This window comes from Panthera tigris, chromosome A1 (genome assembly GCF_018350195.1).
Source record: "Panthera tigris isolate Pti1 chromosome A1, P.tigris_Pti1_mat1.1, whole genome shotgun sequence".
Taxonomy (NCBI): domain Eukaryota; kingdom Metazoa; phylum Chordata; class Mammalia; order Carnivora; family Felidae; genus Panthera; species Panthera tigris.
This window is the reverse complement of record NC_056660.1, coordinates 190,300,683-190,321,878: the sequence shown is the minus strand read 5'-3', so window position 1 is coordinate 190,321,878 and position 21,196 is coordinate 190,300,683. Positions and strand designations below refer to the sequence as shown.

Genomic DNA, 21,196 nt, shown 5'->3' with positions numbered 1-21,196 from the left:
ACATGATTGAAAACAGAATGCATGGTGTTTTAAACAATAGCATCTCTGAAAATGGCATGGCATTATAAATATACTTATGTAAAGTGTATTGATGTCAGGCTTAATTTATGCAGTCATGAAGAAAAATTTAATTTGATTTTTAATAGTATAGTGAAATCTTTTGGTTTTAAAGATTACCTAAAAATAAAATCCTAATCTTCTAAAAGAGCATAATATTACCATACATTCATAGACCAGCAAGAAGAAATACTAGCCATGAGTTTTCTAAGCTAACCATTAACTCTTTTTTTTTTCCCCTTTGGCTTTTCTTCTTCCATAGAATTTCTAATACAAGGAATAGGTGTGGGGCAGCCTTAAAATGGATTTTAAATCCCCTTAACTTTAAATATTATTATTTTCGTACAAAAATTAGTTCTGGCTTATCTTTCTTTGCATAGGTAATAGCTAAGAAAGGTTTAACCTACAGTTGCTTGACCTTCTGAACTATGCCAAATTTAACTCCCCCAATTTTTTTTTCAGTGAAGTAAAACATAAATAAATTTAAAAGTGAAGATGTTAATCTTTTGACCGATACACACCAAGTAACAGAGAAAATAACAGCTAATAATGTAAAATAAAAATAAGTATGTATCACCATGGCTTTGGGGGGATTTTTTTTTTACTGTTTCTTCATCTTTTTATTTGCTCTATTTGTCATCAAAATAATGGCAAAAATATTACAGTGATTAGCCTAATGAAAGAAAGAAGCTATTAATAGAATTTTTAACATTAATAACAGTGTTATATTTACTAAAATGTAATATTGTCATTCAAACAACATGAAAGATATTACATACACCACTGTCTGAAGAAGAAAAAGAAAAAAAAAGAGACGAGGAGTCAGATTTACTTTAAGGCTGGAACAGAAAGAAAATTGCCATACGTTTGCTAGCACCTGACTCTTGTAAGCTGGCAACAGTTTAATAGAACTTAACCTCATCAGATTTTCAGCCTGCGATGGAATAATGTTATGGCCAACATTTTCTATTTGGCAAAACTTAGTTTATCTAACTACAATTTACTAAATTGGCATTTTGCTGAAATGGCTATTGTTGCCTGAACACTTTTCTAAACTCTTGGCGAAGTTGACCCGAGTCTTGTGTGAAAAGGCCAGAGTCACGAGTTGGTTTGCAGAACTATGACAGTTTTTATTTTGTAGTTTTAAAAACTCTACCAGTGGGTAAAAGAATAGCTTATTCCCTATTCTTTCTGTGTGTACATTCATTCTTCTAATATAAATAAGTGTATTAGTATATTTATATGGTTTTCATGCTTATGCCTATTAGACCATAAATTTCATTAAAGAAAAGAACTATGTCCTATTTTTTACCAGCTTCATTGAGATATGATTAACATATAACATTGTGTAAGTTTATAGTGTATACACATGTTGATTTAATACACATATATTTTGAAAAGATAACCATCATAGCGTTAGCTAACACCTCAGTCACTTCAAATAATTACCATTTCTTATTGGTTATGAGAAAATTTAAGATGATTTTCTTAGGAACTTTCAAGTATGTAACACAGTATTATTAACTATAACCACTATGCTGTATATATCCTATTTATAACTGGAAGTTTGTAATCTTTGACCAACATCTCCCCATTTCCCCTACCTCTGTGTGTCTGGTAACCACTATTCTACTCTCTGACTTCAGCTCTTTCAGATTCTATGTATAAGTGACAGGATGCAGTATTTTTCTTTCTCTGACTTACTTCACTTAGCGCAGTGTCCTCAAGTTCCATCCATGTTGTCACAGATGCAATGCTGTCTTTATATTTAAACTACTCACATTTCCATCTTCATTCCACAGGACCTCGCAGAGTGTTTTCCAAGTAGTATATTCACCCATGTTCACTCACTGATACACTTATTCACTGTCTTGTCTTGCCATTATCCTAAAATAGATGCTTGGTCAAAAGAAATGAGATAGCCACAAGGAAGAAATGTACTTCAATCATATAAATGTTTCTGAGTAGAGTCTCTTTCCCTCTTTCACTCTTTTTATCTCTCTATCTGCCTCTCTCCTTACCTCCTTTTCTCTTTTTTTCTTGCTGCCTCTTTTCTCTCTTTTTAAATACTATCTAGTTGAGATTTCCAAAGCTGTAGGTCAAGAGACCTGTGTCTTCCTTTGTGACCAGGTGAAATGTATTGGATCTTTATCTACTTTAATTTCTTCATCTTTGAAGGGCACTCACATCTATTCACCTCTTCCATATATAGGAGCATACATAGTAAGGATAAAATTAGATAAGAGTTGTGAAAGTACTGTAAAAATATTTAAAAAGTTAATTTGGTAAAATTAAAAAGCTAAACACACTGATGATATACATAGACAAGTGAACACATACATAAATGTATGTATGGGTGCATATATATGCAAATTTCTTCAATTGAGAGAGAATTTCCATTCTGGTAGTTGGACTACAAGTTAAACTGAGTTAATGTATCATAAAAGCATTCTGAATCTTATTTTTTTTGCATAATCCCTACACATTAAAAAAAACCATAACACTTTACACATGCTTTAGGATCACCAAGTCTGTTAAAATGAGACCTTGTGATTTGAATAGCTAATCAAATCATTGAGAAGCAGCTGCAACTCTGTAATACTTTATTGAGGTCAAAATAAAAATAGAAGCCAGAGCCTTATTTATGTTGCTATCTCTTAGTGATAGAGCTACAGATACCATTCCTGCCATCTAGACCTTAGTTGATATAATGACAACTAAGGCCAGCCATAAGATTTAGTAATGGTGGAAATAATTGATTATCTTGTCTGCTTCTGTAGTTTTCAAAGTTTTAACCCTATATACGAGAAGTATTTTAGATCAAAACATGCAGAGGTACAATTCACAAAATGCCAAGTTAATTAATGTACATTTTGCTATGGTAACAACGCTGCCAGTTTATTTCATTTTTATCTATTTTTTTAATTTCGTTTTTATTTTTATTTATTTTTATTTTTTTATGAAATTTATTATCAGATTGGTTTCCACACAACACCCAGTGCTCATCCCAACAGGTGCCCTCCTCAATACCCATCACCCACCCTCCCCTCCCTCCCACCCCCCATCAACCCTCAGTTTGTTCTCAGTTTTTAAGAGTCTCTTATGTTTTGGCTCCCTCCCTCTCTAACCTTTTTTTTTCTTCCCCTCCCCCATGGTCTTCTGTTAAATTTCTCAAGATCCACATAAGAGTGAAAACATATGGTATCTGTCTTTCTCTCTATGACTTATTTCACTTAGCATAACACTCTCTGGTTTTCTAGCAACGTGGATGGAACTGGAGAGTGTAACACTGCCATTTTAGCACACGATCTTTGTCTTTAAATTCCCAGGGGTAGGATTACCATGTTTGAAATCTTAGGCTGCTTCTATTCTTCTACAGATTTTCAATGAATTCTGGAGACAAAAATATAGGACAAAATAAATATTCACATATTTCTGCCTTCAGTTAAAATCTGGTATCATTTTTATAAGTATTTGAGAATTCACACATACTGGAGCTGTCATGGTAATTCAAGGTTTGGAGAAGAAGGAACATTTCTGGTTTTGTTATTTGCTTTGCAAAGCTCGGCCTTTATGAATACATATTTTTGGAGTTTTGCCACAGAATCTGTACCTTAGGTTTCCGATTCATACCTCAGAGTATTAGCTAGATAAGGGAGTTTGTTCCGTTTTGATATTGTGCATATTTGCGTGTGCTTAAATCTTAACATGTCCTGATGTTATTTAATTTACTCATGTGTCCAATAGAGTCTATCAAGTAGACCAGCTTTTTGTGATTTTTATCACTATAAATCAAAAACTTCAGATACAGGCATGAAGTATCTATTGAAAATAATCAGAAAATAGAATTGTTTCTTAAATTGTTAGTACGTGATAGTATGAATGGTAGACTGGGTATCTAACTGTAATAATCTCAATAATAATAGGAATTTTATTATGTTTATTAGACTCATTTATTTTTGGAGATTTATCAGCTTATAGGGAAGTACATCCCAAGAGACGATGGTAAAACAAAACCATTATGAAAATATCAACACTTTCTTCAAAGTTTTTGTGTGTTTTAAGCAAATTACATACAGGATCTACTAATCTTAATAACAAAATTTGTGAATTAAATGGTGTTATTCCCAGATGAAAGCAAGTTTCATAGAGATTAAATATCTTGCCCAAGGACCTGCAACTCATGTAGGACAGGGCTGGTACTGAGAGCTCGATCAGACTGATTTTCAGCCTCATTATTTTAACTCCTCTCATTTTCTCAACAAGAATGGTTGGAACAATTGGCAGCTTAGAGAACTGAAGACTTTGAAATGTGTATGAAATGGAATTGTTGTAGGATCTATGATGATGAAATGGTTGAGCTCATTTTTCATGGCTCCATATGGCCTAGTTAGAACCAATGAATAGATGTAAGCATGAAAGTTTCAGTTCTGATACTTTCATTTAAGAAAATGACGAGGCTTCTTCCAGGACGAATGAACTCACTGTCATTGGAAACAACTGTTCTCAGACTTTAGACAAAAGTCAAGTAGAAAAGGTTCTCATGGGAACAAAGGTATTGTGCTAGACGATTTCTAAAGTTCTATCCACTGCTAAGATTCCACATTTTAAGTATTTGCAAGTGTTTATGGGTTGAGACAGAGGAAATATTAACAATTTCTACTTTTTGAGATTCCTACATATAGAGAATTCACCTTATGCTAGTTACTCTGTTGAATTTGTTAATATTTTCTTTTCAAGGAAGGGAGAGGCAAGTTTTAACAAGTTCTTATACTCAACATCATCTATTGGTTTTTATTCTGTAGGAGGTGAGGTACATTTGATTTTTTTGGTAATAAATAATTTCAGGTAGAAGTTGGTACTTTAAAGAACCCTCGAGTGAAGTAAAATGGTTAGCTTTTGAAATGGGATTCATTCTGGACTTGTTTTTCTGAAATTTTTACAAATCTCACATCTTCTTATGGAGCATAAAAATGGACTGCTCTCCTTTGAATGTTCATTGAAGTTTCAAAGCAAATAACATAATAATGTATTTTTAAAAACATACTAGAGCAGGAAGAAGATAGTTATTTGACTTTTATTTTTTTAAGACCTCAAGTATTTATTTTTTAAATATTTATTCATTTAAATTCAAATTAGTTAGCATATAGTGTAGTATTGGTTTCAGGAGTAGAACCGAGTGATTCAAGACTTACGTAAAATACCCAGTGCTCATCCCAATAAGTGCCCTCCTTAATGCCCATCACCCATTTAGACTGTCCCTCCACTCAACACCCCTCCAGTTTGTTCCTGTATTTAAGAGTCTCTTATGGTTTGCCTCCCTCTCTCTTTTCATATTATTTTTCCTTCCTTTCTACTTTGTTCATCTGTTTTGTTTCTTACATTCTACAAATGAGTGAAATCGCGTGATATTTGTCTTGCTCTGACTTGTTTCACTTAGTGTAATACACTCTAGTTCCATCCACGTTGTTGCAAATGGCAAGATTTAATTCTTTTTGATTGCTGAATGATATTCCATTGTGTGTGTGTGTGTGTGTGTGTGTGTGTGTGTGTGTATGCACACACATCTTCTTTATCCATTCATCAGTCACTGGACAGTTATTTGACTTTTAAAGAGACAGAAGTAGCAAAAACTATACATTATTTGATTGCTTTGAAAATTGTTGGGTGCATCTGCTTAAAATATTTTTTTCTACTTAGTATGAAAAATAAAGCACCATTTAGGTAACCTTTCTTGTCAATCATGTTTTACTTGTATTTTTAGTGGACATATTCCATCTTGAAGATTCTGATATGCCTCCCTGGTCAACCTTCACCAGCAACCTCCAATCTTCCCATGTACTATTATGAAGATGTATTGCTGTCAATGTAAATAATAAACTAATTATTATAGCTATGAAATTAATCGCTTCTTGGCCTTTTGGCTAAGATCACGTGTAGTATCTGTTCTTATCAGTTTAAAACTATGAAATTAGTCCTTGTATTTATTTGGAAGAATGTAAAGAGGGAGTAAGTGGTAGGCAATGGGCAGTTCTTCTTACTTTGAATGTATAAGTTTTATCAGATGAGGCAGGAAGAGTTGATAAAGTTTATGGGAAGTAACTAATTTTGACTCTTTGGACTGAAAGTAATAGCATTCACAATATAGGATTGTGAAAACTCAGGGCCATTTGGATAGATAGCCTCTGAAGAAGTTGAATTTTCTTAGGTGATCAATGGAGATTGTTGCATGGGTGCTGAGAAGGATGGGACTATGTAGAACTAGTTCTATGAGAGATCGATAATATTGTATAAGCAAACAGAGTTACCCTGGTGTTGGTTTAACATAGGAGAACAATACCCAGAATTCCAAAATGAGACTGTTGGGGGAAGTGAGTACGTGGTTTTGTTTGCTCATGGTTTGAATTGAAAGCTTATAGTGAAGGATTTCATAAATTGGACAAGACTTTGGACCTGTTGATTTTCTAAAGAAATAGTTGATGCAGTGAGGTAGAATCCTGGGAAATAAGTTGGATTTAGTTTGTGCAGACAATGGCTGGAATGCTGTGTTTCCAAGAATGGAGAGCATGGGGTTGACATTAGTGATGCCATGGAAGAGTGAACAGCAGGATGTGGTGACAGATTGAATGCAGAGGGGGAACCTAAATGACATGACTGGCTTGTGGCTAACATGACAACAAAGCAGCAGGATGTAGATTGTGTGACAGTTGCTTTCTGTCCAAGGACAACCACAAATGGAACAGTAATCACAACAGGGCATGTCTTTTTAGATAAATCAACATATGTGATAAGATATGCATCCAATGAAGGGAAAATTAAAATTGGTGCATAAATTAATGAATCCAATTATGATCCATATCTTCTTTCAATTCTGGGTTTTTATAACAAATGTCAACATAGAGAAGTTATGAATTTGTGTTAACATGATAACAGTTCTCTTTTGTTGATTGCTCACTTACTATAAAATAGGCACTGTGCTGTTTCATCTGCATTGGTTTGTTCAGTCTATATATGTACAGTTTTCACCCCCAGTGTATAGATGGCAACACTGAGGTTTAGGAAGGTTAGAGACATGTGTCCAACATTACACAGCCAGTAAATGGTAGGGCCAAGGTTCAATTTTCATCACTCAGACCCAGATCTGTTCTCTTAAAAATTTGGCATTCTATGTCATGATTAACTTTCTGATGGTGACCTACCCCGGAGACAACCATTATTCTTCAATTACCTTTTAAAGTGGACAAAACATGAAGAATAGTGTCCCAGACAAAAGAGGGAGGTATTTGAGCCTAAAAACAAGGATACAAACTATCAGAAGCACAGATAGGTTTTTAGTGTCCCAACATGACCTTATCATCATTATTAATAACAACTACATTCCAATGAGATTTGTTTCCAAATTATATTTTAGTCCCAATTGGCTACATTTTCATTTCGTGAAATGGCAGTTTTATAAGAACCAGTAGGTCTTGTTGTAACTAGTCTAACTCAAATTAACCACAGAAATCACTTTGGGGAAAAGATTGTTATCAAGCAAAAACCAGACAAAACAAAAAATCTGCACGACTTCACCTCTTGGTAGAAATCTCCTGAGTTATCATTTAAACCAGAAAATAAGAATATAAGGATAAGTTAAATTTTATGTTAGGCTTTTTCACTTTTAGTGAGCAAGTCACTTAACCTCTTTGTTTTATCATTTCTGTGAAATTATCTTAATCATTGACCACTTAATTGATAACTTCCCATGCAAGCCTTTTAAAGCCACTAGAAACCAATCCAGTGCTAGCTAGGTGTCAAAGGTGACAGTTTGCTTTTTTTTTTTTTTTTTTTTACCTTGGTGTTTCACAGTTCAGAGCTTGTTCAACTTTAGTGAAGTTCAACTTTAGTAAAATAACTCTCTCTTGACTGAAAATATTCCTCCGTGGTAAGCAATCTAGCTATCAATCTGCCTTAAAATATTAATTACTTACCACACATAAAAATGTCACACTGTGAAGATTAATAGGGTATTTTCTAAACATATGAGATGACAGAAAAACTCTTATTAGCACAATCTGCCGAAAAGACTATTACTTTTATTATCATTAGAATTACAATCATATATCCCAGTAAATACTAAAGAATGCACACTGCCCTTTGAAAATCTAAACTAGAATATACGGTGCCATGAAATGACATTTTGAGTCTCTCTTAATTTTGTCTTCAGGACCTCTTACTCAGCATTCTATGTGCTTGCTGCTATTGCTAGACCAGAAATCAACAGTTTGTTAAGAGAATGGATGCCAAATTTTCCTATAGTTTCAAAACACAATTTGAGTTTTGATTTTTTCAGTGGTGTCATTTATATTTCTACTGAAATAAAGAGATTGAGAATCAGTATTTACTATAACTGACAGAAGATAATTTTCAATTGAGACACAAAAACAGGGAGAAGAGCACAAATGATAAAAGAAAACTGGAAAGCCAGGAGAGACTCTCTAATCTTTTTACTCAAAAGAGTTTGCCTCAGTCTTTTAATTGATTTTTATTTTTGATTATTTATATTTCAGGTAGTTAACATATGGTGCAACATTGGTTTCAGGAGTAGAATTCAGTGATTCATCACTTACATACAGCACCCAGTGCTCATCATAACAAGTGTTCTCCATAATACCCATCGCCCATGTAACCCATCTGCCACCCACCTCCCTTCATCAACCCTTCATTTGTTCTCTATTGTTAAGAGTCTCTTATGGTTTGTTTCCCTTTCTTCTCTTTTCCCTCTCCTTCCTATATGTTAACCTGTTTTGTTTCTTAAAGTCCACGTGAGTGAAATCATATGATAGTTGTCTTTGTCTGATTGACTTATTTCACTAAGCAGAATACATCCTAGAGCCATCTATGTCATTGCAAATGGCAAGATTTAATTTTTCTGATAGCTTAGTCATATTCCATTGTTTATATATACCACATCTTCTTTATCCATTCATTAGTCTATGGACATTTGGGCTCTCTCCAAAGTTTGGCTATTGTTCATAATGCTGTACATTGGGGATCATGTACCTCTTTGAATCTGTATTTTTGTGTCCTTTGGGTAAATATCTAATAGTACAATTGCTGGATCTTAGGGTAGTTCTCATTTTTAGTTTTTTGAGGAACCTCCATACTCCAGATTGGCTGCATGAGTTTACATTCCCACCAGCAGTGCAAGAGGGTTCCCCTTTCTCTGCATCTTGCCAACACCTGTTGTTTCTTGTGTTGTTAATTTTAGCCATTCTGATAGATGATATAAGGAAAGTAGAAAGCTAGGAGAGACTCTCTCATCTGTTTACTCAAGAGTTTGCCTAAGTTTTGTGGAAAAGTAACACTTATACCACCTGATTTACCCAGTTGAATGATTTCTACTTTGATAAGGAAAATAAATGGTAAGCTGTTAGGCATTTAGGACACTAATTTGAAATGATTTCAAATACAAGTACTGCAATCAGGGTATAAGCAGCAACATTCACTTGTTTTATCTCCAGTACTTTGCATAGTGATGGGCTTGTAGTATGTGCTTAGTAAATGTTTAGTGGTCAAATAAATAGTTGTGTAAGCCCAGCACAGTTACTTATTATCACCTGTATTATCAATACTTGTAATACTCATACAAGGTATTTGGATATATAAATATTTCTTAAAGTATAAATATCAGCTTATGCGTATACATTGCATAAAAGTAATCAGCTGTGTACAATCTGTCCTGAGAAAAACAGAAGTCAAGCTGAATTTGAAGTTTTGAGTGGAAATTATTGAGGATAGACAAGGAAATAAGTAGCTTGGAAGAGGGGTTGTTTCAGTAGGAAAGATACAGGAAAAATTATAGAAAGGAAGGGTAATGAATTTGGTTTGGAACACAATGAGAAGAAGAAGCCACCATGATATCTGAGAAGAAACTAGTAGGTGGTTGCTGATGGTTAGACTTAGCAATAATTGATAGAACTGAGGCCACTTCCATGGAAATTCTCTTCCATACTTTGTTGAAAGGTGGGTTCTGGGAACCCATTATTAATATCGAATACAAGGTAAACTTGGGAAAGTTTATTGGACTAGAAGATTTACTAACCCAGGATTAGCTTCTCAGATTATCTTGATAATTTGGACTAATAGTTAGAAACTAGATCCATGAGAAAAGGTACAAGAGCTGTAGATTCACAGAGTTGAGAAGAAGGTTAGTACCACGGTAACCCAAATTACTGGCTTAAGTTTGTTTGGTGAGAGCAGGACTTGTGTACCATTCAGACATGCCAATCAGGAGGAAGCAAGGATTGCTTTAGAACTTCACTGTTCTCCTATTCCCCATTCCAGGTCTCATAGATCACCATCAACCTCCTGTGTTGGGCTTCTGAGGTATCCCTGTCTTTTCTTGACAGCTTAAGGTATAGCTTCAGTAATGAACTTCAGAGGCACTATTAGTAGCTTTAGGAATGTCCCTCAGAGGCAATGCCAGTAGCCATTAGAGCATAAGATTGGGCAACAGAAAAAGTCAGTCCCCTAATCTTGGCTAATAAGAAGAGTGAGTATTTCAAACAGTTCTACCAAGAAAAATGAAAACCAAGAGGAGAGCCAACATTAGTCTACATTTAAAGTTAGTAGAATGTACCCAGAAATTTTCTTTAAAACCTCCATAAGCCTCTGTTTAAAATCCTCAGCTTTTGCCACCATTAACTTAAGTATTCATGATATTTTAAAATCACTAACAACAGATTAGAACTGTCTTAGATGAAACAACAATCCAATGAATGAAACCTGTTAGCATCTTAAATATCTCTGCTTAAGCACCTCAAATACCTGTTTCTAAAAATGATTTCACCCTCAGTTTCAACTGTTGGACAGATGCCTAAAATTGAAGCAGAAACCCATCTCTATGTGTTTACCCATGGATTCTTGTTCTACTTCTTTCGAGGTCACTATTTAACAACCCATCTGATTCTGGTGAGTCTTTCACATTCCATCTGAGGATGTAACATTAGTAACTTTGCTTCTCTGAGAAACGAATGGCAACAAACTGTCTCTTTAACTTATACAAGCTGTGTTGTGACTGACATATACAGCATGTATCATTAGGTCTCTACATATTCCAAACCTGGGATGATTTGGCAGACTCTGAAAGCCTAATGGAATCGTAGCTCCTTCTGAGTATATTAGCATGCCTATTAGTATCTCCTATAATAAATATGCCACGTTTTATTTTAGGCAGTTCTGGGACTTTGTATTGCCTTTATTCGCACTTCACTCCATGTATATTTATTGAGTAATATTGTCTGGGGCTCTTCCTGTACATTTCCCTAGATCCCCAGTGTTTTCTCTCCTATTAAAAGGACCATTTATCCCATCAGAAAAATATAAAGACAAAGATGCAGGAATTGTCTCTTTACACAAAATAAAGGCCTTTTAACTCATCTCTGATGTATCATAGCTGGAGATGAAGAACTGGTATGGGATTGCCTGAAAGGACTTCTTTGATGCATTGTTTTCCCTCTTTGGAGGATCATAGAAATATCCTCCTGACAACAGGAAACCAGAGAAAGCTTGATCCATTACATTTTATTTTGCCTATCCTAATGGAAGCATGGAAAAATTTGTGGCCAAATATAAAAATAGCCCATAGGAAAAATGAATATAAGCTATATCCATTGTCTATGTAAAATGCTAAGATTTGCTCTCCAGATTTTATTCAGAGAAGGGCAATTATTTGTGCAATGCCTTTGTAATAAAGTATCATAAAACAGAGTAATAAATGTTACATTTGAAAGCTCCTATAACTTCCAGTAATTAAACAGCATAATGGGAATGCTCCAACCATAACTTGACTGTCAGTTATTCTGTGTATGGATTTCCACTTACTTCAGGTGCCACTGTTGATGAGCAAGGGTGTGTTCAAGAGACAAACATTAAAAAGCTACGGCATTTAGTACTAGTGAAGGGAAAAAGAAGGGTTAGAAAGTGTTTACAGGTGCTTCAGATAATTTATTCAACTTAAATCGAGTCAGAGCATTGATAGATGCAAGAAATTGAGAGGAATGGAAATTGGAAACAATAGTTTTAGAGTGTCAACATTTATGTGCACCGAAAAGGAACATGTGGCTGTGTTTTGGTTCAGTCAGATAATAACACATTACCCTGATTCAAAGGAGTTTAGAAGTAGTTGCTTAAGTTTCCGAAGGCAAGTATGTTTGTTCGACCAGAAATATTGGCAAAAAATTGTAAAACTGTTTTCCAAAGTGACTGTGCCATTTTGCACTCCTGACAGCAATGTGTGAGAGTTCCTATTGCCCCATATCCTTGCTAGCATTTGGTGTTCTCGATGTTTTGGATTTTAGCCATTCTAATAAATGTTCCATGGCATCTCATTGCTGTTTCAGTTTGCAGTTCTCTAATGACATATGATGCTGAGTGTCTTTTCAAATGATTATTTACTATTTTCACGTCTTCTTTAGTGAGCTGGATGTACATGTTTTTTGCCCAGTTTTTAATTGGTTTGTCCATTTTCCTTTTATACATATAGTACTATTATTTATATTACATATAAATATTATATTCATTTACTTTCCATATGAAATATGTCATATTGATACATGTATGTCTTATATATGATATAAATACTACATCTATATACTTGCAAATTTGTGTATTTGTAAACATAAATTCATATATGTACTTCACATATAACATTATATTAGTTTTAGGTGTGTACGACATAGTGATTCAATATTTGTATACGTCATGAAATGATTGCAGTAAGTCTAGTTAACACATGCTACCTCACATAGTTAGAAAAATCTTTCTTGTGATGAGAACTTTCAACATCTACTATCTTAGCAACTTTAAAATATGTAATACAATATTAATATAATTGGCTTGTCTGTTTTCTTTTTATTCTAAGATTTTTTTTAAATGTTTATTTATTTTTGAGAGAGAGAGAGAGAGACAGAGTGTGAGCAGGGGAGGAGTAGAGAGAGAGGGAGACACAGAATCTCAAGCAGGCTCTGGGCTCCAACTTGTCAGCACAGAGCCCAACATGGGGCTTGAACTCACAAACCATGAGATCATGACCTGAGCCAAAGTTGGATGCTTAACCGACGGAGCCACCCAGGTGCCCCGGCTCATCTGTTTTCTTGTTGAGTTTTAAGAGTTATTTGTGTATGTTGGAGTCCACTATTTTATGAAGCAGGTGTTTTGCAAATATTTTCTCTGAGACTGTGGCTTGTCTTTTCATTCTCTTAACCCACATTTTTATAATAATTTTTAAATTTAAATTCTAAACCGGGAGCTTAAATTAATATCCTAGATTAAAGCAGAATCATAGATGGGAGGCATGAGCCTAACCCAGTAGTGTCCCACCCCACCTCCCCCATGGGGGTATCATTACAACTTTGCACTGTGCTACACAGCTTGAAAATAATAATAATACTGTTGTAACACTTAATGAGGACAATATTTAAAGATAATTCATTTTGATAGCTAGAAGTACTTTCTGGAATTTTAAGCCTTGGCATAAGGAAGAACTTTTAAATTGTCAGAATAATCCAAAAAGGGAATGGTACTTATGGATAGCAGATAGGTAAGCCAAATTTAGCAAATACAATTCAGGCCACTCAATTACATTAGAATTTCAAAGGTACAACATATATCTACATATATATTAGAATAGCTATGGCCCATGGAATATTTGGATCATCTTTATACAAAACCATAGTCATTAGTTATTTGAAATTCCAGCTTAACAGCCTCCTGTATTATTTGGCAATCCTAGCACTAGACACTTTTTAGTCCTAAGCATGTGCAGAGTGGAGTGTCCATTGAATAGAAATCTTGTTGAGTTCCAGGATTCAAAGGAGTGCTTTCAAGGGTCTTCCAAGTGATTAGGACTACTTCTATTCTTACATCTACAACTTCTCTTGAAGAATCTGACCTAATACAAATTCTTTCAAAAAAACAGTCATAGTTTAAGTGTCCCTATCAATGAGCATCTTCATTTAATCTAAAAGACTGATATATTAATTCGTGGGGGGAGGGGGAATTTTCAATAATAATTTCTGATATTTGGTATTATCAAAAAAAAAAAAAAAAAGGTGACCGAACATGTGATTTAGGGGTAAGAAAACAGTGATTTAGGTGTAAGAAAACATTCCTCAGATCTGAAGTGTGATACATTTATAGAGTGTCTCCAGCATCAGTTACCAATTTTTGTACTAATACTTGATTTTGCTTTATAAAAACATCCTATCTGTGCTTTTGGTTCATGAGGTTAATATGAACATGGCACTCAGGTCTGGCTGCCACAATCACAGATTTGATTCTATTTGCTTCAGTGATTGGCTCATAGATGAGAATACGGTCAATCAGTGACCATTTGTAGACTCTTGCTAGATTACTTTAACTCCTACATCTCTGCTGGGTTTAGACCTGGGCAAATGTTATTATAGCGCTTCTGGAAGCCACAGTGCTACCATGTGGGATCTGAGTATAATGCCTTTTGGAGAGGAACAAAGCCAAGAGATGGACGAACCAGGTGGGGTTATCATAGTCTGGTCCCTTCGGTCACCACCTATACTTGATCTTTCTCTCACTTCTACAAGAGTTCTGATATAAGAACAGGGGTGTATATTTTACCAGGGGATAACTCATATCTGATAATGGAGATTTATGGATCTGACTAGATTTTTCTATAATACCAGTGAGAACTGTTTATAAACCAAAGTCTCTACCTTGACAACACATAGCCTTTCCCCTCCCTAGCCCTCTCTGGTAGGTTTTACATAGAGAAAACATTGAATGACATGGAGGAACTATCACTGGCAGTGACTGAAGCATACAGTTTGGAAAAAGAACATGGGGCCACTACTGCAAATCAAATTGGGATGACTGTGCATATGGTCTAGTTGACCTGGGCTTGATAATGTCACTTGGTGCACAGCTTTTATTCTCTGGCAGAAGATCAATCATGTTGTACCATGTAACTCTTGGATGACTTATATCAGATCAAAAAAAAAAAAAAAAAAAAAACACAACAAAAACAAAAATGAGCAAGCAAGAGAACATGGTTATCCATATCTTAAAATGTATTTGACTCTTTGGCTTGTTATCTCTATAAGCTACTTGCCGATAGGGAAGTAAGGAAATGGGACTAGAGAAATACAGCCATGTGTAAATATGTAATTGCTGAGCACAAATGTAGCTCAGAGCTTTGTCAAAGGTAGATTTCTTCTATTGATTATGAATTAGCTTTACTTCTTAATGAAAGAAACAACTCTTCTCTCCTCTACAGATAATTTAGGTTAGAGTGCAACAGTCTGTCCTCTGCTGGAAACCAATGTAATTAAATGATGCAGTCTTAAGGATTTTGATGACCATGAATTTATTATGTAAAAGTTCATTAGAAAGCTGGAGGTTCTTCAGATAACATGATTATAAATTAGATACTGTTTTGTGTGAGGTATTTTATTTTCCTGAATGCTTCATAAATCGGAGAGTTCAATGGTCTCTCCTCTATTTCTTCTATTAGGGAAATTAGGAAATCTGGAGAGGAAGAGAGAGGTTTTCATTAAATCAGTCTATTCTATCTCACCTTCTCATCAAATGTGTCTTGAAGTAAACACACAATTTGGTGCATAAGGCAGAAACATGGTGTGAAATGTTTCTCTCTTGTGGAAAAAAAAAAAAAGACATGCTTGTTGACACGATAATACACCCAACCCCCTTCTTGGAAGAAAGTTCATTTTAGAAAATGATTATAAAAGATTATAAAGGAGCAAATGCTGACTGATATTATCTTTAAAATATGTCCTTCCTATGCTCTCTGCCCCTACCCAGAAATTTGCAGATCACTAATTGATTAAAATATGAGTAATATTTTCTTCCCCACGATGTACTGGGAAATCAGACAAGATCAGTGTGTGTCCTATTATACACTGCAGGCAAACCTCATTTAGTTTGTCGTATTACTCCTTTGGGTTTAGTGCAAGGACAGTCATTTCTGCTCTAGTGAGTTCTTAGCCTCTAGTAGTTAACTTTGGCACCACCTGAAGTTAATGATACCAATGGATCATTTTAGCCATACAACTTGATTATCAGTGTATGTTGCTAAGTGTATATTCATTTTGAGGGCTCCCCCTCCCAATACAAAAAAAAAAAGGTTATAACCAGAAATACAATGAATGCACTTATGACCCAATTTTAAAACAAAACCATTTTTTAGTAAAATGTAAACATTTTATCTCTAAAGGGAGAACCTGCACTGAAAAATGTCTGATGTATGGGCACACTGAGAAAGTTAACAGAAGTAGCTACTGAAGTCACTCAGCCTCTTCTCACGGTTGTCCTGGCACCTTGACTAGCGGTCCTTTAAACTAGAAGGACCACAAAATGTGTAAAACGAACTACAGCTCTTTTGAAAAGAAGGGGGAATTCTGTTAATAACTACAGTAGAGCAACTGGCATAAACTAGAATGGAGGTGGCAAAACAGGATCTGTGCTCACCTTAATTGTAACGCTTTTAAAGATAATTGTTAAATTCAGTACTCATTCTGTAAATATTTAGTGAGCACCTAACACGTGCCAGGTGCCGGAGATACATGGTACAAAAGAGCAGCTCCTGCCCTCTGGGAGATTACAGTCAGGTGGGGAAGTTGGGAACCGGTAAAGTTCCCACTAGTAGAAGGAAATGTTCATGGAGAAGAAGAGGAATGATTTTACGTGCTCATTATTTTCTTTGCGATGCTATGTTTTTGTCGGTTTTATTTGGTGAAAGAATACAACCTGTAGCCTTCTGTAGTAGAGAGTCCTAGAACCTAGATTCTCCACTGGATGAGGGATCCATCTCCCAGGCATGTCAGCAGCTTAGGCTCGCAACTGCCCCGCTGTCTGTACCCACATGAGGCTGGGCCCTGTGGTTCCGGCTCCCTTTGGATCAGGCCAAGGTCAGACTTCATGTGACATTGCCCCTTATCACTACAGAGTGTTTGAGATGTGGCTAGGAACTATATTTTTAACCTTATCTAATACTAATTTAAATTTAAACAGCCACATAGAGATGGTGGTTACCCTGTAGAGCTGCACACTTTTCTAATAAGATGTGCATAGCCATGTTTTTCCACATGCTAAAGTGACCCCCCCCCCCCAGCCTCCTCCCCCTCACCAAGACTATAGAGAGTCAAGAGACCTTATTTAGGCTGGAGCTCAACTATGGTTTGATGGTCCATGTGTTATGATCCCAAAGTATTAGTGTCCTACAATCTACTCTGGAGGGTTATTAATGGGAATTTGGAGTTGCTTCTTTTGCTGTGATAATAGGCTTATGGAAGAATTTCTGATCAGTGATTTCCTAAGTTTTTTTGAGTGAGATGCTGAGGTTTGGTCTGTCAGGAAGGTGACGTTTCTTTTGGGCCAAAGGCATTCCAAATGACAGCCTAGAAGAGTTTTCAACAAAAAAAAAAAAAAAAAGAAAATGTGAGGCCTCTTTGAGGACATCACCCATTCCTGGAACCATTCCAGTGGAGCATCTTTGATTTGGATCAAAATAAAGGATCAGATTTGGTTAGTGCTCTGGAGAACAGTATAGCATAAAATAGTGGATGAGAATTGTTGTGAAAAAGAATCTGATTAGTATGAAGCTAAAAAACAAAAACAAAAACAAAAAATAAATAAACAAACAAAACCCCCCAAATTGCTATCACAGATCTGCTGTGAACGTTGAATGGATACTTGTAAAAACAGATTTGTGTACATTAGAAAAAAAAGTTTTATGGCCATGTGTATGGAAAATGCTTAGGAAAGAAAACCACTGCGACTAGTTCATGAGTGTGCCGTATAGTGCGGCCTAGAGACACTGGCTCTGAGTCCACAGGCTTTTTAGCCTGCTTGCTGTGAAGTCTGAAAAAAGTTACTTATCCTTTGAGCCTCAGCTTTCTTGCTGATGAATGGAAACAATTACCTTATCTCCTCCTCTTGTGTGGTCTTGTGAGCTTTGAATGGGGTAACAAAATGCTTTGGTCCTATGCACTGTTAGAGACACAAGCTTCTGTAATAGTATATTGGGGGCTCTTTTGTTTGTTCTTTATTTGTGTTCTGTAAGGTTCATTGACCTCAATTTTATTAATGTGGGGTGTTGCAATTTCAAAAGGCTAAAGGTTCCACGCAGGTAACTTTAATAACTGGATGAACCAAGTAAGGTCGTGGGGAACTTGAGAAGCTCACGCAGTCTGGAAGGTGCAGCCCCACACGGCGCCATTCTGTGGCTGCATATGAATGAACTTGGGCCCGGAGTTGCCAATGCCTTTTTGATAAGTTAAAGGCTGACTTTTAATAGATTCTGTGGGACAAACAACCTCAATTATTGTCCATATCTAGTCTGCAGGCCACCAGTTTGCAACATGTGCCTCCTTCCAAAAAGGATTTAAAATGAATTATATTCAAAGAGAATATAATAGGGGAGAAAAGCAGAGGAGGGAATCAAAAGAGTAGAATAAGCTGTCTTCTGTTGATCGATAAGAATTTATTAAGCTCTATCAGGCGGATGCTTTGGGAGATGCTAACAAAATAGAAAACATTGTCTTTGACCTAGAGATACATGCAAATGCATGAAGTCTTAGAGAATGAGAAAAAGCCAATATGTAATTAGGTGTGAGATGGGGTCAGATAGACCAGTGCCACACCGAGTATGGTCTGCAGACTGGCACCAGGCTGCGGTGATTGTTACTCATCCCGGATGAGATAAGGGCCGAAATTGAGAGTAAGTGCTTAGAAACTTCCAGACCAATTTGACAGAGGGCTTTTTAGTTCATTTAATATGGTGAAGTATTGAGACTTAGGTTTTATGGAACTTTGTCTTATTTCTTAGTTTTCCTTTTCCTTATAATTCATGTTCATTATATTTTACCAAAGTATTAATCAGCGGCCAGTTGACACACACACACACACACACACACACACACAAAATGACAACAAATTGTTGATTCTTCACTCTGGGTATGTTTAGAGTTGCTGGTAGATACTCATATTTGTGAAGTTGGAGAAGAAATAATTTGCTCTTAGATGAGAATTGTTGGCTCTAGTTATTTCACTAAATTATTGATTCTGTATAAACTAATGAAGAAGAGTCACCTTAAAATGGGTTTATGATATTTCACCAAATTTGTTTCACTGTGAGAGGCAGTGTAAGCTGACAAATATAAAGTCAATTGTATTTAAGGGAAAACAGAACCAATTACTTAGCAGACCATTGAGAGGTTGAGATCAGCTGAAAGTTGGAAATTTGAAACATTTGAGAAACAGACATTCTTCTCAGTGACCCTGATGAGTTCATAGCTAACTGGCCATTGGAGATGCATCATAAGATCAAAACTTTTTGGGGGGATGGAAAGTGTCCTTAATTATTTATCTAATGGATCAGAAAATCAATTATTCAGAAAGTTGATTTACAGTGATTCAACTTAATTCCAGTATTAGAGAAAGCTTTGTTAAGAAGCTGTGGTAAATAACAATTTTTTGTTTCCTTACCACATTAACATGGAGGGTGACTGACTCATTGTGGGCTTACAGAGAACATGTATTCATAGATTGTGAGATATAGATGGAGGGAGGGAGTAGCTAGGACAAAACCATAGGTCAGCTCCACACTGCTGTCCATTCCAAAGTTTCCTTCTTTAAAAAACTTTCCTAACACTTCCTTCCATTCTTCTCTCTTTTACAGAATCATTTATTCTTACCCCTAAGAATTTAACATTCATCAATTATTAAATTAAGAAATTTCCAGTTTGTCTGTTGAGGAAGCACATTCTCAAATGTGCCTTCCCTCGTTCACAGACATCCACTGAGTGCTTAACTGGCTCCAGTCACTATAGTAGTAGGTGCTGGAAATATGTTCTCCGAAGTAGCCTTTGCATAGTGCTTATGATCACTTAAGCTCCTGTGTATTCACCTCTCATACTATTCTGTCCTAAATCCAGTAAGTAGGGCAGAGTAAAGAAGACACTGCTACTTGGGGCTGGGAGGGATGTGCTGTGTCTCCATACGGTGACCTGTAGTGAGAGCACTCAACCCACTCCCAGGGTTTCTGTGAAGGGATGCAGGCCAGTGTAAGGTGTGAGGGGCCAAGTAAGGTGTTGACACAAAAAGCCTGAACACACATGTTCATAGAAGCTTTATTCATAATGGCCCCAAATGAAAGCAACCTAGATGTTCTACAACACCTGAATGGTTGGGGTGCCTAAGTGGCTCAGTCGGTTGAGCGCCAGATTCTTGATTTCATCTCAGGTCATGATCCCAGGGTCATGGGATCAAGCCCCACATTGAGCTTAGTGCTGAGCGTGGAGACTGCTTAAGATTGTCTCTCTCTCTCTTTCTTCTCCTCTCTCCCTCCCTCCCTTCCTCCCTCTCTCTCTCTTTCTCTCTCTCTCCCCCTCCCTCCCTCCCTTACACATTAAAAACAAACAAACAAACAAAAAAGCACATGGGTGCCTGGATGGCTCAGTAGGTTAAGCATCTGACTTTGGCTCAGGTCATGATCTCGCAGTTCATGAGTTTGAGCCCCACCTTTGGCTCTGTGCTGACAGCTAGCTCGAAGACTGGACCCTGCTTTGGATTCTGTGTCTCCCTCTCTTTCTGCCCCTCCCCTACCCATGCTATGTCCCTCTCTCTCAAAAAATAAAATGTTAATTCTTTTTAAAGCAGGTGAATGGTTAAATAAACTGTGGTACATCTATATTTTTGGAATACTACTCAACAATTGAAAAACAAAAAAAACCAACTTTGATATATCTCCAGGAAATTAGACTAAGTAAAAAAAAAAATCTCAAATGGCCACATGCTTTAGGATACCGTTTACACAATATACTTTATGTAACAAAACCATAGACATGGAGGTCACGTGTGTGGTTGCCAGGAGTCATACGTGGTGGTGGATGGGAGTGGGAGGAGGTTGTATCAGACTATGAAAGTATAACATGAAGGATGTTCTGTACTGATTCGGGTGGTATTCACATGATTCACATGATTTGATACATGTGATAAAGCTGTATGGAGCTCCATATATCTGCACATGCCTGTAAAATAGATACCTGAATAATATTGGTGCATTTTATTAATGTAAGTCTTCTATTTTGAAATATACTCTTGCAAA

General features: G+C 36.1%; 1 protein-coding gene and 1 pseudogene across 1 annotated transcript in view; both read left to right on the top strand.

Moving 5' to 3' along the window:
• SGCD (sarcoglycan delta) overlaps window positions 1–21,196 on the top strand; it is a 931,341-nt gene that overhangs the window by 467,282 nt on the left and 442,863 nt on the right. The gene's annotated exons all lie outside the window — the stretch shown is intronic.
• LOC122232428 lies at window positions 5,962–6,059 on the top strand (annotated as a pseudogene).